Below are 22,540 nucleotides of genomic sequence, written 5' to 3'. Positions count from 1 at the left end.
TAACTCTGAATAGTGGAAGAAGTGGAGATTTTTTTTGAACAATAATTAAAGATTCTTTGCTCAAATGAGAAAAAAAGTAATTTATTTTTAAACCAAACTTCTAGTAGATATTGTCATCTTTAAAACCAAGGCTCTGCTTCATAGAGGTGTTGAAGTTTCATCTCAAAGATGTTCCATGCTGTTTTTGTGATAATGGTCATTTACCTTGAAAGAATTTTAAAACTGCAGCTCTGTTCATAGCCTGGGAAGAGGCAGACTGTAATACCTTTTCCTGATACTAGAAATGAATATTAGAACTAAAGAAGCAGGTTGGAAGTATCAATTACTTTCTCTTACAGGATTTGATTTTCTTTAAGTTGAGCCAATCTCAACAAATCAGAACAAGTGTATGTTGCTATTGTCAGAAGACAAGGCCAATAGCTGTGATAAAAACTTTCAAAGTGACTGTAGTCAGAAGACACGATTTGGGGCTCTCTGGAAAATGGAATCATCTTCTACAATCAAATATTATAGAGTTTAATATGTAAATTATACTTTCCTTAGGTCATAAATCAAAACCATGAATAAAAACAATGTCTCCAAGGGACTTCCCTGGTGGTCCAGTGGTTAAGGATTGCCTTCCAATGCAGGGGACCTGGGTTCGATCCCTGGTTGGGGAACTAAGATCCCACATGCCTTGGGGCTACTGAGCCCATGCTCCACAACTAAGACCCAACACAACCAAAGATGAAAAAAATAAATTAAAAATGCCTCCAGTGACCCGAGAAAATAAGTACTACTATTTTATATACCAATGACACTTAAGAGCTTCAATATACTTTCTTTCCCATGTAATCCCCATTCTATGTAAAAAAAAACCCTGAAGTTCAGAAACAATTATAATAATGCTATTAGTATTACTATAATGCCTTGCTAACATTTATTGAGTCCTTGCTCTGTGCCAGGCAAGCATCCATAAACGGCAGCACAGCAGCAGCTTCTAGGTTGGCTTGCCACAGTTCCATAGATTTGACCAGTAAGGAGATAATAAGCAGAAATGGATTCATTTTATTACTCCCACAGAGAGCAAAAGCAAAATCAGCATGGTGTCACCTTCAGATGTCCCTGGACCCTCGAGATGACACTTTATCAGAGGAACCACATGACAGATGACTCGAATGTTGGTTCATTCTGTGGTAGAGGAGCCAAACAGTTTTATAGAATTAATTACACAGGAGCTTGGAGCTGTACCTTAAAGGGCAGGGCAAAGTGGAAAGCCCCATACTCACTAGAACCAGAGAGAGAGAGATGATAAACTGCCTTATGGAAGCCTTCCACAAGATCAGGAGCCTCCTGCAAAATAGGGAGGAGGATGAGAAACGGACTTGTGACAGTCTTCACAGAACTCCCATCTTGCCATGTGAGAGGATCACACGGTGTTCTGCCAAGATTCGAGTCAAACTGTGTAGTTGAGCCTTGCCTACGTGACCTCTGTGAAGACATGCACGGTGGCCAGGGTGCCATGGTGGAGCCATTCCTCTACACATACCTTATATAAATTAATCCTCAGAAAGAACATAATTACCTCTATTTTACCAATAAAGGCTGCGAGACTAGAGACCGAAAATGGTTAAATACTTGTATGTCCAAGGACACCGTTTATGACTTAGGATTTTGGGGACTACAAGTTACAGAATACCCAATGTGAAGAGGCTTAAACAATGGAAACATGTAATTTTCTCACCAAGATGCGTGAGAATTGGTGATTCCAGAGTCAGTCTGGCAGCTCAATTATACTATTAGGAACCCATTTTCTTTCCATAATTCTACTCTGTCCCCTTTAGCATGTGAATGTTTTGTCCTCTGGCTTGTTGCTTCATGGTCACAAGATAGCTGCTGCAGCTCCACATATCATACACCATCACAGGACAGTGATCAAAGCTGGAAGGCAGGAATAACAAACACAGGGAAGGAGGGAAGGTGCCACCCTAACAAAATCATACTTCTACTAGCAAGGAAGGAAGGGGAAATGGGCATCATGTTGACAACCAACAATGTCTGTCACACACAACTAATCGGTACTAGAATTAAAACTAGAGGAAGAACTAATTTTTTTGTAATTTAAGTCCACCACTCCCAAATATGATGCCTGTTTTTTACATGCCTATTTGCAAGAGAAAAGTCTGATTTCTTCTATCAGTGGCACCTGCTGAAAGGAGAGAATAGATTTTATTATTAATATGCTTCATCTTGTAGGTAAATCTCTTAGGCTTATCCCTAACTCTGAAGAACAGTAAGATAGAGACAACTATGCCCTTGCGCTAAACTGGAAGGTTTGCGTATGCTCAGTAAATGATCAAGACTAGGCTTTTCTTTTGCATATAATGCTGGTAGACATGGCCACATGACTTCTTAGGACAAGTGGAATGTGGATAACTATGGTATGTTTACTTCTAGGCACAACATTTTGAGACAGGATTGGCAAACTTGCATTCTGTTCAGAGCCAGACAGTCTGTATTTTGGGCTTTCTGGGCCACATACAATCTGTCACAGCTATTCAACTCTGCCCCTGTAGTGCAAAAGCAGCCCTAGGCAACACATAAACGAATGAGGGTAGCTGTATTCTAATGAACCAGATGGTGGGCCAGATTTAGCCCACAGACCATAGGTGCCAACCCCTGCTGAAAGAGATCATGAACAAATCACCATGTTCCTTCCCTGCTGGTAGGATGAAAAGCGATGTTCTAAAGAGTGAAGAGTCCATCAGCCTGGATTCCGGAGTGAGGATGATGTGGAGTTAAACACCCAGTAGAGCCAAGATGGGTGTACAGCAGGAGCAAGAAATAAACTTTGTTTAAGTCACTGAGATCTTTAGGTTGTTTGTTACCATGGCAAGACCTAGCCCATCTTGACTAATACAACATGTTTATTCTTTGTGTAATTAATTGAGTTACATTCTCTCAGTAATAAAGAAAAAACAATAAAGAATGGAATATTTCAGAGGGGGAGAAATATGAAAGCTTCTTAAGTTGCCAACATGCAACATTAAACCTTTACTAATCCTGCAAACAGATGTGATTCATTATAGCATTTTGGCCTGACCTAGGTTTTCCATTTTATTGGCAGATTCCTTTTTGACTACATGATTCACATGTATAGTCTCATTTAATATTTGTAATTTTATCTCTCTGACAACAGAGTCCATCTGTAAGGGAGAAGGGAATGTTGAGAGACAAATCATGAAATCAGATTACTGAGAAAGCAGGAGGGAGTAGGGACCAGGGCATAGATGGAGGCATCAGCCTTAAACTGGAGAAGGGATCTCATTGAGGCGAGGGAGAAAGTAGTAAAACCCAGCAATAAGCACAGTTGGTCTTAGAAACTTTAGATTAGCAACCATTTTAGCATATGTTATTTACAACATTCTTTACTTTTCTATAATCTTCACAATAACTCTGCAAACTCAGTAGTATTTTCCTTAAGTGTCCTTAAAGGTAAAGACAGTGTATCTCAGACAGGTTAAGTAACTTACCTAAGGTCACATGACTAGTAAATGGCAGGGTGAAGATTCAAACCTGAGGTTTCTTGATTCCAAAATCTGGGTCATAAAATGGCTTGATTGTAAGCTTCCTGAGGATACGAATAGTGTTTTATGCTAGACTCGATACCAATGGTTCTCAACCAGGGGGTGATTTTGTGCCTCAAGGGACATTTAGCAATGTGTAGAGATATTTTAGGTTATTAACAACTGAGTACGTGAGAGTCACTACGGGCATCCACTGGGGAGAGACCATGGATGTTGCTAAATTCCCTACAGTGCACAGGACAACCCCCAAACAAAAACATTATCTCAACCCAAAATGTCAGTACTGTGGAGACTGAGAAACCTTGCTCTTTAGCTTACCTCTCTCAGCACAAATCCTCACAATGGCAGGTGCTGATTGATTGCAGAACTGAAAAGAGTGGCTTCTGTTTCACAGAATAATTCTATTTAATGAAAAAACTGAGGCCTGCCTTTCCATGCTGGATTTACCAAAATGATCGTCCTTGGATACTACTTGGTAGCACCACTGCAGGATCACATCCAATTTTTCTGGCAATGCATAAACAAACAAAACAATTTGACCTGACTCTCATAAACTACAGTAGGGGGCATATGTTTTATTTACCATTCCTTGCCAAAGCTCTCCAGGCACTTTGGTATTCAGACTATTAAGCATTTTAAGACAATTAAAACATTTAAATGCGGCAACAGACAAATATATTTAAACTTAATTTTAAAGGTTCTAGCAAACTGAGTATTCTGAATACCAATAGCTTGCTAACGCTGCAGCAAATCCCCGTAGATGCCATGTGTTCCGGCCCTTGCTGACACATGATTATAATTAGCAAACACTAGGGAATCAGTTCATTCTCACCTCAGTAAATACGTATGAACTTACAGAGATCAAAAGAGAAAATGTCAGGAGTAGTCTTTTAAAGAAAAAAAAAAGGACTCCACAGGCAATGGGATAAACCTTACTGGAAGCTAATATAAATAGGTGTGTAGACAATTCTGAGCAGCTAAGATCTTACTACTTCCAGGCTCTCCTTCCCAATTCCTTCTAGCACATCCATATCTATCTCTCCCAAACCCATCTACCACACTGTACCTTGATGGACGGAATTGTCCTAAAGTTCAAAAGTGACTACGTCACTTACTTGTGCAAAAGTTCTCCCTATGTAATAAAACTGAAATTCGAAGTCGTTAACAATGTGGTCTCTTCCTACTTCTCTTAGCCCACTTTATGCTTTGGTCAGGACTACTCATTCTCCATGTACACACCATGCCTTCTTTCCTGACTATTTCCTTTACCTAGTATACTTCTCCCTTCCCAACCGGGTTTCTCTCAATGGGAGGCACCCACCCAGCATCCCGAGTTCTGGTACTCTTAATCTTGATTAATCCATTAGGGCAAAGTGCTGTACTATTTGTCCTTTTTAAAGGTGACCTTAACAGACTGACACAGAAGAGGCAGTCAGGAAGTGAATTTTCAAATATGTAAATAAATAAAGTAATGAAATACAGAATAGAAAAGAATATAACCATTCACAGACAAATAACAGTATATCGAGAGCCAAGGATTATGATTTAATCAACTCTGTGCATTTGAGATCCATGATATACATAAAGATAAAAAGAAGAAGAGAAAAAGCATTGCCTCTATTGTTTCAACTACTGGAAGATACTGAAAACTGCATTCAGGTAAAAACGAGATGAAATCAATGTTTTTGAGATGCAACTCTCTGCATAAAGCGACTAGGAGCTATTGAATTATAGGATATGGGATGAGTTTGAGAGGCATTAAAGGAAAAATAAACTTTAATTTAGAGCTTGATTAAAGAGGAATTACATGCAAGCATGAATTTTTATGTTAAACATGTTTGATAAACATCAAGTGCTTTTTCAGCAAAAAGTAATGAAGTTAAAATCAATAGTAATTATTTTAAGCCTTTTCCCCTAAACATAAAAAATTTCTTCTAGAACAAAGTAAAAAAGCTAAGAAAAATAGTACATTTAACTGGAATATATTTTATCAATTAAAAACAAAAACATTAAAACTATGAAAATGGTTACAATGGAAAATAACAAAGTGAACTGATCCATTACTATATTGCCACACACTGACAAAGATTCTTTGCTTCACCAAACCTTGGTCAGAACCCTGAACCTTCTCCTAGGCCCATCTGTGCAGTTCCTTGCAAAATCCAGTTTTAGCAACAACCCTGCTAAGTCAGTTTAACCAGAATCCCCCATACTCCTGATTTTCTCTTAGTAATTTTCCATTCACTGACTCTCCACGCTGCTCCTTGGCTATAACGTTCCATTTGCACATGCTGCATTCAGAGCTGAGCTCAGTCTCTCTCACCCACTGTAAAATCCCAATGCAGCAGTCCCTATACATAGCACAATGGTCCTGAATAAAGTCTATCTTATCATCTATAAGTGTCACCGAATATTTTTTCTTAACTACATTTCATGGCAAACAATGATATTGTCAATTTTTTATAAGAACGTGAACAGGCCCTTTTGTAACTGTTATCATGTCAGCCAAGAAACAAGCATGCAGTTGAAGTGAGTTTCAGCATTTAAATGTATCTACACTTTCAAAGAAGAGGCCTAAAATCAACCCAAGGAAATACCTGAAGCTGCTATTTTCCATGCTACTCTTTCGAGTGATTCAGTGTAGTCCAAGCATATGTCTTAAAAAGGGACGTTTAAAAATTGGTGCTAACAGTTAACCATAAAAGGCACTGGCGTTTTTGAAGACAATTTTTTCAGTTCTTTTTTATTATTTCAATTTTGTATCATTCTCTCCCATAAAGTGTGGAGAATGGATATCAGTTCAGATACTGCTATCTCAGCCTTCTAGTTGAATGGACATAGAGATTATTGTTGTTGCTTTTTTTTTTTTTTTTTTTTTTTGCGGTACGCGGGCCTCTCACTGTTGCGGCCTCTCCCGTTGCGGAGCACAGGCTCCGGACGCGCAGGCCCAGCGGCCACGGCCCACGGGCTCAGTCGCTCCGCGGCATGTGGGATCCTCCCGGACCAGGGCACGAACCCGTGTTTCCTGCATCGGCAGGCGGATTCTCAACCACTGCGCCACCAGGGAAGCCCTGTTGTTGCTTTTAAAGTGAAAACATCGCCTACCTTGAAAGAAGGGCATTTACTAAAATAATGCTGACATGATCAACACCTCTGAGTGCAAATTTTTTAAATGTCATTAATCATCCACATTATTTCTCTACCCAACACAACAGAGAAAAATAACGTTTGCCTTTGCTGATTATTCCTCAGATATTAACACCCAAAGGATATGGTTCCAAATGGACAGAAATGATTACTCAAATATTTGCACTCTTTGTGGGAGACCATGTGTTTGAGTTGTAGTAGTGTTTTGTTTTGGTTTTTTATAGTAGTGTTTGTACACACCTAACTCTTTAAGTTCTTTAGCGTATTTGAAAACTGCACAGAACTTTTCCTTTGAAACATAACTGTTGTCCACATGGGCAGACTAGTTGCAGAGCTCCTGCGACATATACTCGATTCAAATCTCCCAACAAAATCAGTTTAAATACAGATGTGGCTCAAATATTTTAAGTGATTTGAAAGTTCTACTATTCTGAAATTGAAAAAAAAAAGGCAAAACAGTTTTTAAAGCTTTAACATTAAAAAGGAAACATCACAGAGTAGATTATTTCAAAATCAGAAAGATTTCCCTTTGTATAATAGATGTGTAGATTTATTTTACTGTGGTAAAATAAATATGACATAAAACCTACTACAGTCACCATTTTTAAGTGTGCAACTCAGTGGTATTAAATACATTCATATTGTTGTGCAAGCATCACCACTGTCCATCCCCAGAACTCTAGGAGTGGACTAGTAAGTCCTATAGTCAGTCATTCATAAATGAATGGATTTACAATTTTTTTTAATGTGCAGAATTTAAAATATGGGAAATTACATGCAAATGCAAATCTATAAATGATAAAATTTACCCATGGAATAAGGTAGTTTTGCCTGTATAATGGATCATTTAAAATAGGGTTTAAGTATATACAATGGACTACAACTTGGCCATAAAAAAGAATGAAATAATGCCATTTGCAGCAACATGGATGCAACTAGAGATTATCATACTAAGTGAAGTAAGACAGAAAGAGAAAGACAAACACCATAGGATGTCACTTATATGTGGAAGCTAAAATATGGCACAAATGAACCTATCTACAAAACAGAGACTCTCACAGACAGAGAACAGACTGGTAGGTGCCAAGGGGAAAGGGGGTGGGGGAGGGAAGGATTGGGAGTTTGGGATCAGCAGATGCAAACTAGTATGTATAGGATGGAAAAACAACAAGGTCCTACTGTAGAGCACAGAGAACTCTATTCAATACCCTGTGATAAACCACAATGGAAAAGCATATAAAAAAGAATGTGTATACGTGTATAACTGAGTCACTTTGCTGTACAGCAGCAATTAACACAACATTGTAAAGCAACTACACTTCAATAAAAAAAATAAAATAGGGTTTAAGAAAGTTGAACAGTGAGTACTGAGTGGAGACTGTTAATTTCTCGTACACAACTTGAAAACCATATATAGTTAGTGAGGTTCTGAAACATAAAGGAGCAGTTAACTCAACTAATATGTCAACATGGATAACTATTCTAAGGCCTAAAGGATGAATGGCCTTTACTTGAACTGATGCATTTTATGGGGAAGATAAAATGAAATTATCTACTACAAAATCTGAGAGAAGGATTTATTTTTAAAATGCTGTCTAGACTATTAAAAAGAAAATTGATTTTAAAAATGCTGGGATAGAACAATTGAAATATCATGTACAAATAATTCTTGGCCCAAAATACTCTAGGTAGTAAATATAATTTTAAGATTCCCCACTAACTCTTACTCACTACTGTCCAATATGTTCTCAAAATATAATAACTAAAATATTGCTTATCCTTTTACAATACAAAAAGTATTTCCACATTTCTAGGGTAAGGTAGGAGTATTATACGGACAGTACAGATCCATTTTTATTTTGTGTGTGTATATGTATTGGTACGGGGTTGATAATCATAGCATTGTTAATGTTGATGGTTATACTAATAATCACAGATTTCACTGAGTCACCAAAGACCCGAATTAGACTGGATCCTAGAGATCATTAAGTCCATTTCTTTTCAAACTTCATAAAGCAACAGAATGAAATCTGTCACAAAAACCCAATCTTTACTAGTGTGATAAAAGTGCAACTATTATACGGAAAGCCATTCTGTGCCCCTGGGTTTTTTGTGAGACCTTCGTATTTAATTGAAAATTATCTTCTTTAATATAATTTCTATATTTTCCAAAATTTATGCCATGGTTCTCTATGGGTTTTGTAATTAGATAAACATTCATCTATTCATTCAACAAATGTTTATTAAGCACCTAATGTGTGTCAGGCCCTCTCCTGGGTTCTGAATATGTAGCAGTGAAAAAAATGTAGACAAGGTCCCTGCTATCCTATAGCTCCTATTAGAGTTCATGATTTACCACATTCCTTCCTCCTGCCTCATTGTTGAAGCACACAATTTCCTACAGAAACCAGATGACTTCGGAAGACTTGGTTTGGTGTGCTTCGAAGAGGTTTATGTATATGGAGTTTAACATCAACTCTTAACACGGAGTTTTTTAGTAAGATTGGCAGCTGCAAATCAAACTTTCTCCTAAACTGTTATAAAATCTTTTGAAACAAAATGATAATAAATACATAAATAAAAATAAAACTATAGACTTTCTTTGCAGAGCCCTATTCAAGTTCACTGAGGTTGTTTCCAGCCTTGGTTATTTGCATTGAATTCCTATTGACTAAAAATATGGTTTACCTTATGATAGGTAGAATGCAGTGTGTGTGTATTACTGTAATTACTATATTAGACAGAGCAATATTCTAGGGATTCTTAAGCATACAGTCTGCTTCCTGTCCAAACCCCCCACCCAATTTTTTGGTTACATTGTTTTATATCAACCAGATAGGCAATATTTTTTAAAGTCAGCTGTAGCTGTGTCAAATACATTGTAGATGTTTCTAACTCTTTGAAAAGTATAAACAAGAACAGAACAAAGGCAGCCTGTGAAGATCTAAAACGAATCTCAGGAAAGTTATCTGCCTTGGAAAGCTGGAGTTTACTTTGCTGTAATGACCTATTTTCAAGGACAAAGAGTTTATACAAAAGGATACAATTTGCTGAGTAATATCAGCAGTGTAAACGGTAAGAGTGTAAAGTGTAATTATAGTATTATCAGTAAGACAAGATATTCTTCAAATAATTTTTGAAAGTAACAACAGGATTCTACTTGGATTTTGGATTCATAGTGGCCTCGAATACAAGCTGTTAACCTGCAATTTTCTCTGGGTATATGCATATCTAAAGAAAAATACTGCAAAAGAATTCTTGAAAATGAAACAGGCCCATGCATGATATTCAGCAATTTATCTTGAAACTGACCAAGAAATGGGGTTAAAGGTTTTCCGTGGGCTCTCTAAATTGAACCCACACCTCCCTTTCCTCTGTAATTGCAGAAAAAAGGGAAATTTGATGAACTTCAGTTTTATTTGTAGTTGAACATAAATACAATACTACATAGTTTTGTCTATCACAAAGGACATATGTACTAGTGAATATTCACTCAGTATAAATTTATGTCCTGTTTCAGATCGGGACTTGGCTGGAAAAAAGTCTCTCCCTAGTCCCTCCCTATCAATAACATTTACCTAAGCAGTTTTGGTTTGTTAAGAGAGAGATGGAGCAGGCGGCTTTGAAAGAAAGACGAGACATTTGTTAAAATTTAGTGTGTTTCAGGCACTTCATCGTGCACCTTACATCTACTTCCTCATTGAATCCACTCAACAATTCCATTAGGCAGGCACTACTGGCATCCCAGTTTTACAGATAACTAAACAGAGAAGGTAAGTAATTTGCCAAGATCCCAAGGCTGATACATGGAAAGGCTAGGACTGGAATCTAGGACAGTCCATCTCCAAGCCCCTACTCTAAACTACTATGCTATGCTGATTAAATGCAGAAATGGGATACTTCCAAATGTATTCAATACCTATTCACTGACTACTATTTTGCACATACCAGGCACTGGACTAGGTGCTATATAAGTGAACAGGATGTGTTCTCTGCCCTTGAGGAGCTCAAGGTCCTATGCAGGGGACTGACACATTAATGAATGAATATAAAGTGAGATAACCGTAATAGTAAAGAGTATGTACTACATACTGTGGAAATATCAACAAGAGGATAAGCAACTGTGTCTGGTGGCTGGAGAGAGACTTCACAGTGGAGAGAGACATTTCAACATTCACTTGAAGGAAGACTGGTTGCTCAGCAACTAGACAGGAGAGTTTGGTGGAGGGGTAGCAGGGTGGATCCATTTTAGGCCAAACATAAACCACACCCGAAAGTATTTCTTTTGTGCCAGGAATCCAAAATGATTTAGTTTATCAGATCACTGTCAGCTTAGTGGCAGAGGTAAGGCTAGAAAGTTATGAAGGGCATACAGTATAATGAAAAGTCCCTTTGAGAGAGATAAAGAAACTCTGCTGTTTATCACATGATCACTTAATCTGTCACGGCTTTCCTCCTTTGAAACTGGGTATTAAGGCTGCTGTTACTTTGTGAACTTTGTATGTTTTCTTTGGGGAAGGAGAAGTGAAAGAAATGGAAGATAATGTTAAGAACTTCTATTAGCATCTTTATGGTATTCTACAGGTCAGCCTTTAAGGTTTTCAAAACAATACGCATTGAAAGATATGGGTCCTGTCACCAAGTTGGGGAAGACCCTCTACAAGGTGAGGCTGTGATGGATCACGCTGCCAACTCCAAGGCGACGCCTCAGCATTTACTACTTATATGAGCAGAAAATCATCAGCAGCCTGCACTGCAAGGAAGAGAATACATAAAGAGAGAGATAAGGGAAAGCTCTATGGCAGTTAAAGTAAGTTATTATTTTGCAGGCTAAAAGGATGCTTGCTATATTTATAGTTTATATGATAATCCAACCATTCAGGATAGCAAGTTAAAGTCCTGCAACTGTTAGCTCCAAACTATTCTGAATAGTTTTTTTCTTCCTGTTTGGTATGATTGAGACAACATACATGTGTGCACATGCATGCCCTCTCACATGTACACGTAGATACACACGTACACACACAGAGAGACATATTCTTCAAAAGAGAAGGGTATGCTGAAACTGACCCCAACCATTTGGATTTACTTTTTCCTCTAAAGAAAAGTAAAAAGTTTGCCACTTTTTTTTAGAACATTTTATTGGAGTATAATTGCTTTACAATGGTATGCTTCTGCTTTATAACAAAGTGAATCACTTATACATATACATATATCCCCATATCTCTTCCTTCTTGCATCTCCCTCCCTTCCAACCTCCCGATCCCACTCCTCTAGGTGGTCACAAAGCACCGAGCTGATCTGCCTGTGCTATGTGGCTGCTTCCCACTAGCTATCTGTTTTATGTTTGGTAGTGCATATAGGTCCATGCCACTCTCACTTTGTCACAGCTTACCCTTCCCCCTCCCCATATCCTCAAGTCCATTCTCTAGTAGGTCTGTGTCTTTATGCCCATCTTGCCCCAAGGTTCTTCATGACCTTTTTTTTTTTTTTTTTTTTTTTAGATTCCATATATATGTGTTAGCATACAGTACATGCTTTTCTCTTTCTGACTTACTTCACTCTGTATGACAGTCTCTAGGGCCATCCACCTCAATACAAATAACTCAATTTCGTTTCTTTTTATGGTTGAGTAATATTCCATTGTATACATGTGCCACATCTTCTTTATTCATTCATCTGTTGATGGACACTTAGGTTGCTTCCATGTCCTGGCTATGGTAAAGAGAGCTGAAATGAACATTTTGGTACATGACTCTTTTTGAATTATGGTTTTCTCAGGGTATATGCCCAGTATATGCCCAGGGTATATGCCCAGTAGTGGGATTTAGTTCTTTAAAAAACTAAAAATAGAACTACCATATGACCCACTTTCCTCCATTGTATATTCTTGCCCCATTTATCAAAGATAAGGTGACCGTATGTGTGTGGGTTTATCTCTGGGCTTTCTATCCTGTTCCACTGATCTATATTTGTTTTTGTGCCAGTACCATACTGTCTTGATTACTCTAGCTTTGTAGTATAGTCTGAAGTCAGGGAGTCGGACTACTCCAGCTCCGTTTTTCCTTCTCAAGATTGCTTTGGCTATTTGGGGTCTTTTGTGTTTCTATACAAATTGTGAAATTTTGTTTTCTAGTTCTGTGAAAAATTCCAGTGTTAGTTTTATAGGGATTGCACTGAATCTGTAGACTGCTTTGCGTAGTAGAGTCATTTTCACAATGTTGATTCTTCCAATCCAAGAACATGGTATATTTCTCCATCTATTTGTATCAGTTTTAAGTTCTTTCATCAGTGTCTTATAATGTTCTGCATACAGGTCTTTTGTCTCCTTAGGTAGGTTAATTCCTAGATATTTTATTCTTTTTGTTGCAATGGTAAACCCACACACATATGGTCACCTTATCTTTGATAAAGGAAGCAAGAATATACAGTGGAGAAAAGACAGCCTCCTCAATAAGTGGTGCTGGAAAAACTGGACAGCTACATGTAAAAGTATGAAATTAGAACACTCCCTAACACCATACACAAAAATAAACTCAAAATGGGTTGAAGACCTAAATGTAAGGCCAGACACCATCAAAATCTTAGAGGAAAACATAGGCAGAACACTCTATGACATCAATCACAGCAAGATCCTTTTTGACCCACCTCCTAGAGAAATGGAAATTAAAAACAAAAATAAACAAATGGGACCTAATGAAACTTAAAAGCTTTTGCACAGCAAAGGATACCATAAACAAGACCAAAAGACAACCCTCAGAATGGGAGAAAATAGTTGCCAATGAAGCAACTGACAAAGGATTAATATCCAAAACATGCAGGCAACTCATGCAGCTCAATATCAAAAAAACAAACAACCCAATCCAAAAATGGGCAGAAGACCTAAATAGACATTTCTCCAACAAAGATATACAGATTGCCAACAAACACATGAAAGAATGCTCAACATCATTAATCATTAGAGAAGTGCAAATCAAAACTACAATGAGATATCATCTCACACCGGTCAGAATGGCCATCATCCAAAAATCTACAAACAATAAATGCTGGAGAGGGTGTGGAGAAAAGGGAACCCTCTTGCACTGTTGGTGGGAATGTAAATTGATGCATCCACTATGTAGAACTGTGTGGAGGTTCCTTAAAAAACTACAAATAGAACTACCTTATGACCCAGCAATCCCACTACTGGGCATATACCCTGAGACAACCATAATTCAAAAAGAGTCATGTACCAATATGTTCATTGCAGATCTATTTACAATAGCCAGGACACAGAAGCAACCTTAGTGCCCATCAACAGATGAATGGATAAAGAAGATGTGGCAGATATATACAATGGAATATTACTCGGCCATAGAAAGAAACGAAACTGAGTTATCTGTAGTGAGGTGGATGGACCTGGAGTCTGTCATACAGAGTGAAGTAAGGCAGAAGGAGAAAAACAAATACCTTATGCTAACACATATATATGGAATCTAAGAAAAAAAAATGTCATGAAGAGACTAGGGATAGGACGGGAATAAAGACACAGACCTACCAGAGCATGGCCTTGAGGATATGGGGAGGGGGAAGGGTAAGCTGTGACAAAGTGAGAAACTGGCATGGACATATATACACTACCAAACGTAGGGTGGATAGCTAGTGGGAAGCAGCCGCACGGCCCAGGGAGATCAGCTCGGTGGTTTGTGACCACTAGAGGGGTGGGATAGGTCGTGTGGGAGGGAGAGAGACGCAAGAGGGAAGAGATATGGGAACATATGTATATGTATAACTGGTTCACCTGTTGTAAAGCAGAAACTAACACACCTTTGTAAAGCAATTATACTCCAATAAAGATGTTAAAAAAATGGTTTCTAAAAAAAGAAAAATTTCACTGACCTCTCTTTAGTATTCACACTTATTCTTCCTCAAGAACAAAGAGTGACAACATAAATTTCCCTTTAGAATCTGACAATGCCATGCTGTGCCTTGATTTTCTCATGGCAGTTTGATAGTCTGGCAAAATTGCAGCATTTGGGCGAAACAAAGCAGTAGTTAGAGGTACCAAACATGGGGAAAAAGTCATCATAGGCTTTATCAAAAATTTAATATGAGTTCTTTTTGTAATCATAAAAAGAAATATATAGAGCAGTGATTTTTTTTTTTGGTCACACACAGATTGCATGGAGAATTTGATAATGATAACTGTGGGCCCTTTCCCCACAAATGCATATACACATAAGAAATGTGAAAAAATTTCAAGAGATTAGCATACCCTCAATTAAGAATTGCTGCTTAGACCCCATATACCAAAGCACTTTAGGACACACACATTTTCTATGGCCAATGCAGTTTATGTTTTAAGAAGCTTACTTCCTCAGGACATTATTTTACATTAATCGAGAACATCTCAATACTAGTCTAGAAAAAGGGTCAGCCAACTTTTTTCTGTAAAGGGCCAAACAGCAGATGTTTTAGGCTTTCTCTGTCACTACTACTCAACTTGCACCAATGTAATATGACAGCGACCTAAACAATTGAACATGGCTTTATTCTAATAGAATTTTATTTACAATAGCAAGTGGCAGGCCAGATTTGATCTGTGCGACATAGTTTACTAACCCCTGGTGAGTAAACACCGTTGGATGTTCTAAAGTCTTTACCAGGTGATCAACCAAATCTAAGTTTGAATATCTCAAGGATGGAGAGCTCATTATCTCCAAAGAAAGACCCTTAAACATTGGGACAACACTGAATATTACCTATGAGAACACTCTTTTTTTCAAAACATCAAAACCTATAGTTAAATACTGCTTTCATTCAAAAAATATTTGAATGCCTATTATGTGCAAGGCCAGTACAGCATTGGAACACACAGCTGTATTTTATTAATTGAGTAGTCTGACTTTTAATGTAGTGTATTCTCTGATTAATACTTTCCCAGTGAAAATAAGTGTAGCCTACATTAGAAAAATGGCTGACGTATCAACTGATAGGGCTGACAAGCAGGCTGGCAATTTAGTTCACATGAAAAGATAAACATATCTTAATGTGCTGCTTTCAAGAAGTAGTAAGTACAGAAAAAGACAGAAATCTATACATACATGTTGCATGGGGCTGAACACTCTATAATGATGGACAGACTATATACTCTGTGCATGTTTCTACCCAAATGGGTACTGACCGGATTCAACAAAGCAAACTGGACACTACAGCAGAAACAAAACATACCAGAAGAATGAATACTTATCCTCAAATATAGTAGAGAACAAGAAGTGTTTGTAGAAAGAAAAGAAAACTGATCTAGGAACAAAGTTAGGAAGAAAAATATCTAGAGAAGAGAGACAGTTAAAAAGGCCAATATCGGGCTTCCCTGGTGGCGCAGTGGTTGAGAATCCGCCTGCCGATGCAGGGGACACGGGTTCATGCCCCGGTCCAGGAAGATCCCACATGCCGTGGAGCGGCTGGGCCCGTGAGCCATAGCTCTGAGCCTGCGCGTCCGGAGCCTGTGCTCCGCAACGGGAGAGGCCACAACAGTGAGAGGCCCACGTACCACCAAAAAAAAAAAAAAAGGCCAATATCATGTGGTTTGTAATCTTATGGATGAAAGCCAGACAGAAAACAAGAAGAGAAAATTATGCACCTAAAGAACTATAAAACAGGTATAAAGTTCTGCTCATGGAACATGAGTTTAGAATCTCTGGAGAAGTGGCACCATAAGTCATGTAAAATATCATAAATGAAAAGTAAACCCTTAATGTGGGTGGTATCACATTACTATTCCAGGAGGAAGAAAACTGCATGGCTTTTGGGAAAAATGTCTATCTATAGACAAAGGGAGACTTCTAAATAAATACCTGAGAGAGCAGCAGAAAATTCTAAAAAATTCTAAGACTGAACTTGGAAGGCTAGGGAGTATAGAAGACACCAGAAGAAGACGAAGGATTGTCCTGAATATATTGGGGGAGGTGACCATTGGTTTTCAACAGGAATAAGCAAGGAAAAGGGTCAGAAACAGTACTTTGGGTCTCAGAGGCAAGGAGGTGATTCAAAGACTACTGCAAAACACATGATGTGAGGGGATAAGAATCTGTACAAAGGTGGAGATGGAAAGGAAGAGATAAACATAAAAGATATCATAGAAGAAGATATGCAAAATTTAGATTTTTCATGTGAGGATGAGAATGGCAGAAAGTCAGGCTCTTACAGACTTAATAAAAATATCCTCTACTTAATATCCTTAGCTGACTTAGCACATGATTAAACTCCACTGGCCCCAATTCTTACTTTGTTTAGGTTTCAGAAGACAATAAGCTATGAAGAAGTAGATCAAATTTTGATTTATAAGTGTGAACCATATTAATTCCAATTTGCCTCTACGGTCCATAAATCTCTCAGTCTTTCTGTAATTAGGTTCATGTTCTCTCGTTGGGTAATCACTGTAATTTAATAAGTAAATTTTACTGCCAGACATCAATATTTATTTTTCTAGGGGAAAGAAAACAACTGGAAATGTTGGAATTTAGAGGAGACTCAAAGGAAGTATTTTCTTTCATACTTCAGCAGTTAAGTAAATCTTTGGTTGTGCTACGGCTGTTATGTTAAAAAAAATACGAGTACAGGTAGTATTTTGTAAATTCATAAGAATTCCACAAAGTAATTTCACAAGGTTAAATTATAAAGCCAAATTCATAAAAATAAATTGTAAAATTATGATCGTGAATGTACTTTATTTGCTGATCACAAAATTACACCATTCTATAATAGATGTTGCCAAATTTTTTAAAAGATGACTGTATATAAAAATGCATTGCACTTTATTTTAATGTATTTTATTTATTGTTATATGTGTTCTCTTGATTTACCCTCAATCTTTAAAAATGAAACAGGGAAACAGAGACAGAGAGGTTACGTGGTTCATAAAAAATCAAATGGTGAATTATAAAGAAATTGGATAAGTATAGAATATCCATTCTCCTTCCTCGGAAAGGTATGGGTGAACTGCAGCTCTAGCTGGTGTACTCCTGCTATCCATTGTCCATAAATCCCTGGAAACAATGCATCTAATAACCGCCTCCTCAGCCTCACATAGAATCACCATAAACAAGCAGATTTTTTTTTTCTTAATTTTTGGCTGCATTGGGTCTTCGTCACTGAGTGCAGGCTTTCTCTAGTTGTGGCGAGAGGGGGCTACCCTTCATTGCCATGCACAGGCTTCTCATTGCGGTGGCTTCTCTTGTTGTGGAGCACAGGCTCTAGGTGTGCGGGCTTCAGTAGTTGTGGCTCGCGGGCTCTAGAGTGTAGGCTCAGTAGGTGTGGAGAATGGGTTTAGTTACTCTGTGGCATGTGGGATCTTCCCGGACCAGGGCTCGAACCTGTGTCCCCTGTATTGGCAGGCGGATTCTTAACCACTGCACCACCGGAGAAGTCCCAACAAGCAGAACTGTTAGAAGCCAATCTCCAAGCATTTTTCCAAAGACATTTTATTACTAAGAATTCTCTTTGGTTCTTTTTCAAATTTGCTGGTCGTTTTGTATACTCTCTCACTGATTGCTAATTTTACTGCATTCATTTTTCATTTCTTTAAACATTTCCTAAATAATGACTTTATAGGAATTCCTTATGTATACAAAGTCTAAATTTGTTAGGGTTTTTTATTGCTGGGATTTTTTCCTCACCCATGATCACTTGCTTCCTCATGCTTTTGGTGATGCTTTACTGTGACTGAACTTAACTGTTCAGAACACTGAAGATCTAAATGGGAGTTGCTTTCCTCCAAAGAGAACTGGTGTCTCCTGTTACTAGAAGACAAGGAGTACTTAGGCACCTATGACAGTACGACACTATAGCCTTCTTCAATGTTGTCTAATGAATGCAGAAGTCTCATTTTCATCTCTTGCAACTTGCAGGGGTGAAGGGGTGAAGGGGGGCAGACTCAGATCACAGAGCAACTCTGAATTTCATGTTTGCTTACCACTCACCTTTAGAAGTTTCAGTTCACTGATTTTTTTTCTTTCATTAATCTCCTTTCTGAACCCTTAGAGGCTTTCATTGCTTTCATGAAACATGGTGGTGCTTTAAAAGTTAGCTTGTTAGGGCTTCTCTGGTGGCGCGGTGGTTGAGAATCTGCCTGCCAATGCAGGGGACACAGGTTCGGGCCCTGGTCTGGGAAGATCCCACATGCCGCGGAGCAACTAAGCCCGTGCGCCACAACTACTGAGCCTGCATATCTGGAGCCTGTGCTCTGCAACAAGAGAGGCCGCGACAGTGAGAGGCCCACGCACCGCGATGAAGAGCGGCCCCTGCTTGCCACAACTAGAGAAAGCCCTCGCACAGCAACGAAGACCCAACGCAGCCTGAAAGAAAGAAAGAAAGAAGCTTTCATTTTAAAAAAAGTTAGCTTATTATAATTTATCCATAATCTATTTTCATTTTATTGGAAGAACTCTTAAGAATATCTAGTCCATCATACTGACCAAAGCAGAATTCATTCTAAAATTTTTGGTACTCTAAATTTTATATGCTTACAACAACTCGTAAATGAGTTGTATCTCCTTGGTGGATGTCAGGCTTTGGGGGGAAGGCTTGATGGTAAGCCAATAAACACAAAGCTGAGGAGATGAGTCACAGAATTTGGCTTCAATTTATACCACTGGTACCTGCTCATGATGATATTTATGTCTTTACTTTGTTAACGCTATAATTTAGTAATATACCAACCACTTTTAAAGCATATATATTTTCTTCTTTCCATATTTATTTGTAACTGCCTTGTCTCCTATGCTCTTGTGTGAATGTGCAGCTGCAGTATCTGGTAGTAATATATAAGAGATAATGCTCTTATGACATTCTCTATTCAAGGACATGCCAGACACAACGCTAAACAATTCTGATATAGGGCTGACTATGGTAAGTGCTGTTATAGCAAGTATATAAAGATAAAATGGCAGCCTGGGGGAGAGAAAAGTTCACCATGACTGATGAGAGATAAATAAATGTGTGTCCTTATATTTTATTCATTTCTCCAAAATTTGGGAATACATTTTATTGATCTTTTAAATTAAATATATCTTTCATTCATGATTTAAGATTTCTTTTAAAAATATTTTGTTTAGATTTTTTTCTGAACCATTTTATACAAGTTCAAAATCTGTCATTTTTCTTTTCTTTTAATTTTACTTAAAATAACAAACCATCAGTGATTAAATATATGAGTTGAATTAACTCTTTCCATGTTATAAATTTTCCATTTTTAACCATACAATGAAGCCCATAATACAGTATACAAGTGATTTGAACAGTGATACGTTTCTAACAATACTTCTCTGAGTTTAAGTGATTTTTATGTTTAAGTACTACAGACCTTAGCATTATTATAGGTGAGATTGAATGAGGATTCGAACAGAAATTGGATGCAGCTCTTATTGCTAGAAGCTCCACACTGAGGCTTTCCTTTGTAATCTACAGAATAGCCAGAATAGCGGCTGGACCTCAAAATAGAGAAATTGCTGTCCTTTGCAGCCATAGGATCATAAATATTCTTCATCCCAAGTTATCTCTTCTCTCATTTAATCCGAAAATTCTATGTGTAGTGTCAATGTATATGTATCCAGACAGGGGAAAAATACAAAAAAGAACAGTGCTATAAGAAATAAATGCCATCAATTCTGAATTGTATAGCAAAGCATTAAGATCATAACTTTGATTATCTTCTGCAAGCCACGGACTTATATTTCATCTCTTAAAAAAAAATCCTGAAATTTCATCACTTTGGCTATATGGTTCATACTTTATCAAGTACAACACTGAAGGTCCACTGTATCTCCCAAAACACATTAGGACCATGTAGACAGTGAAGATACTACAATACAATAGCTCTGGCCCTATCTTCCACTTAGCGCATGTAGCCAAGTCAACCAGGTTCAGTAAGTCATAAAAAATATTAATTATCTAATATTTATTAAGTGTCAGACACTTTGCTGTAGACATTAAATACATTATTCCATTAATATTCAGCAAAATCCCTGGAATAATTACTATTATTTTTTACCCTCTTTAATATACAAGAAGATAAGAAATTTTCCTCTGTCCATTTGATCTAATAAACCATATTCTCCAAGTCTAAGACAATAAGTAGTAACAACGCAGGAATCAAGGAGCATCAGGAACACATGACTCTGTGTTCCACGAGAGGGAAGCTCACTGAGATAGAACTGTAGTCCAGAGAGACGTCCTGAGAGACATTTATACCACAAAGTACCTTTTCTCCTCTCTGGTGCAGAGAGGTCAATATGTGATCAAAGAAGTCATAACAGTAAGGATCACTGCAGACCTCACTGAGGGTAGATAAGGGCTGCACAATGAACACCTAGGTTTTGGGGGCAGATTGGCCCAATTTCCAGCTCCAGCTCTAGCCCTTACTAATTGTGTAAAGTTGTTCAGGTACTTAACCTCTCTGAGCTGTAAAACGAGAAAAAACATGGACATCTATGATTCTCTAAGTATCTTCAGCTACAAAAAGCAGCAAACAATAATTATTTTTTAGGCTATTACAAGAACTGAAATAATGTATGCAGAGGGCCTAGTAGTGCTGGGCACATGACGAACACAAAAAAATGAATACTACAGTTAGACTTCAGTCTCCATATGTTTCAATTCCACATAAACTGAACTTGCAAGCAGTATACATTCAGATCCTTATTCCAATTCCCTATAGTAACTAGCAAACAAGTAGGTCAATCTACCACATAGTAGTACATCTGCAAACTAACCAATGCAGTTTGGTTTCTAAATAGTCTATCCAACCATTCATCCATCCCTTTAAAAGACATGCGTGGGGCATCTCTTATGTATTAGGTGCCATTCTATGCATTGGGAATGCAACAGTGAACAAAACAACATGGTTCCTGCCTTTAGGGAGCTTAGAATCTACTCGAAGAACCAGATCCTAAAGGAACAACCTCAGATAAATTTATAATAATAGTAGAAAGTAGAAGGAAAATTGCATGATAATATTATAGACACAGTCCTTGCCTTCATAGAGCCAACAGTCTAGCAGAGAATACATCAACTTAAAAAGCAGCTGTAATAAGTACTTTGTGATAAGTGCTATAATAGGAGATGTATAAAGTGCTCGTGACAGAATATAGCAGAAACCAGCCCAGTCTAGAGAGAAGTTGGGGATCAGGCAGGCAAGTTTCTCATAGTGATGTTTAACCCTAACCAGGTGCAGAAGAGGGAAAGGAATGTTCTAGGCTATGAGGCCAGAGAGAGCCTGGTATGTTTAAGGAACTGAACAAAGTTTAATAAAAACAACTTAAAAGATAATTAAGAAAATGGGGGAATGGGGAGAGATTGGTTAAAGGGTACAAAGTTTCAGTTATGCAAGATGAATGAGTTCTGGAGGAGTAATGTACAGCATGGTGACTACAGGTAACAATACTGCGTGCTTGAGTTGAAATTTACTAAGAGGGTAGATATTAAGTGTTCTCACTAAAAAAAAGGAAAAAAGGTAAATATTTTGAGGACATGGATATGTAAATTAGCTTGATTGTGGTGACCATTTCACAGCATACATATATCAAAACATCAAATTATTATACACACACACACACACTAGAAGTTATGGGTGATAACAGGATCATGATGAGCCCATAGGAATGATGGGGGACTGAGATGGAGAGGAAGAACAACAGATTATTAAGGATGAAGAGCTAGACCAAGGGATTTACGGACAGTGAAATCCGCTAGGCCCGTGATCAAACTAGGGGTGGATAGGAATACTGTGAGCTGGTGCTAAATGATTGAAAGCTCACATGTAACCGATTAGAAATGTGCCACATGTGGCT

Source organism: Kogia breviceps, chromosome X (assembly GCF_026419965.1).
Source record: "Kogia breviceps isolate mKogBre1 chromosome X, mKogBre1 haplotype 1, whole genome shotgun sequence".
In the NCBI taxonomy this organism is placed as follows: Eukaryota; Metazoa; Chordata; class Mammalia; order Artiodactyla; family Physeteridae; genus Kogia; species Kogia breviceps.
Note: the sequence above shows the minus strand (reverse complement) of the source record.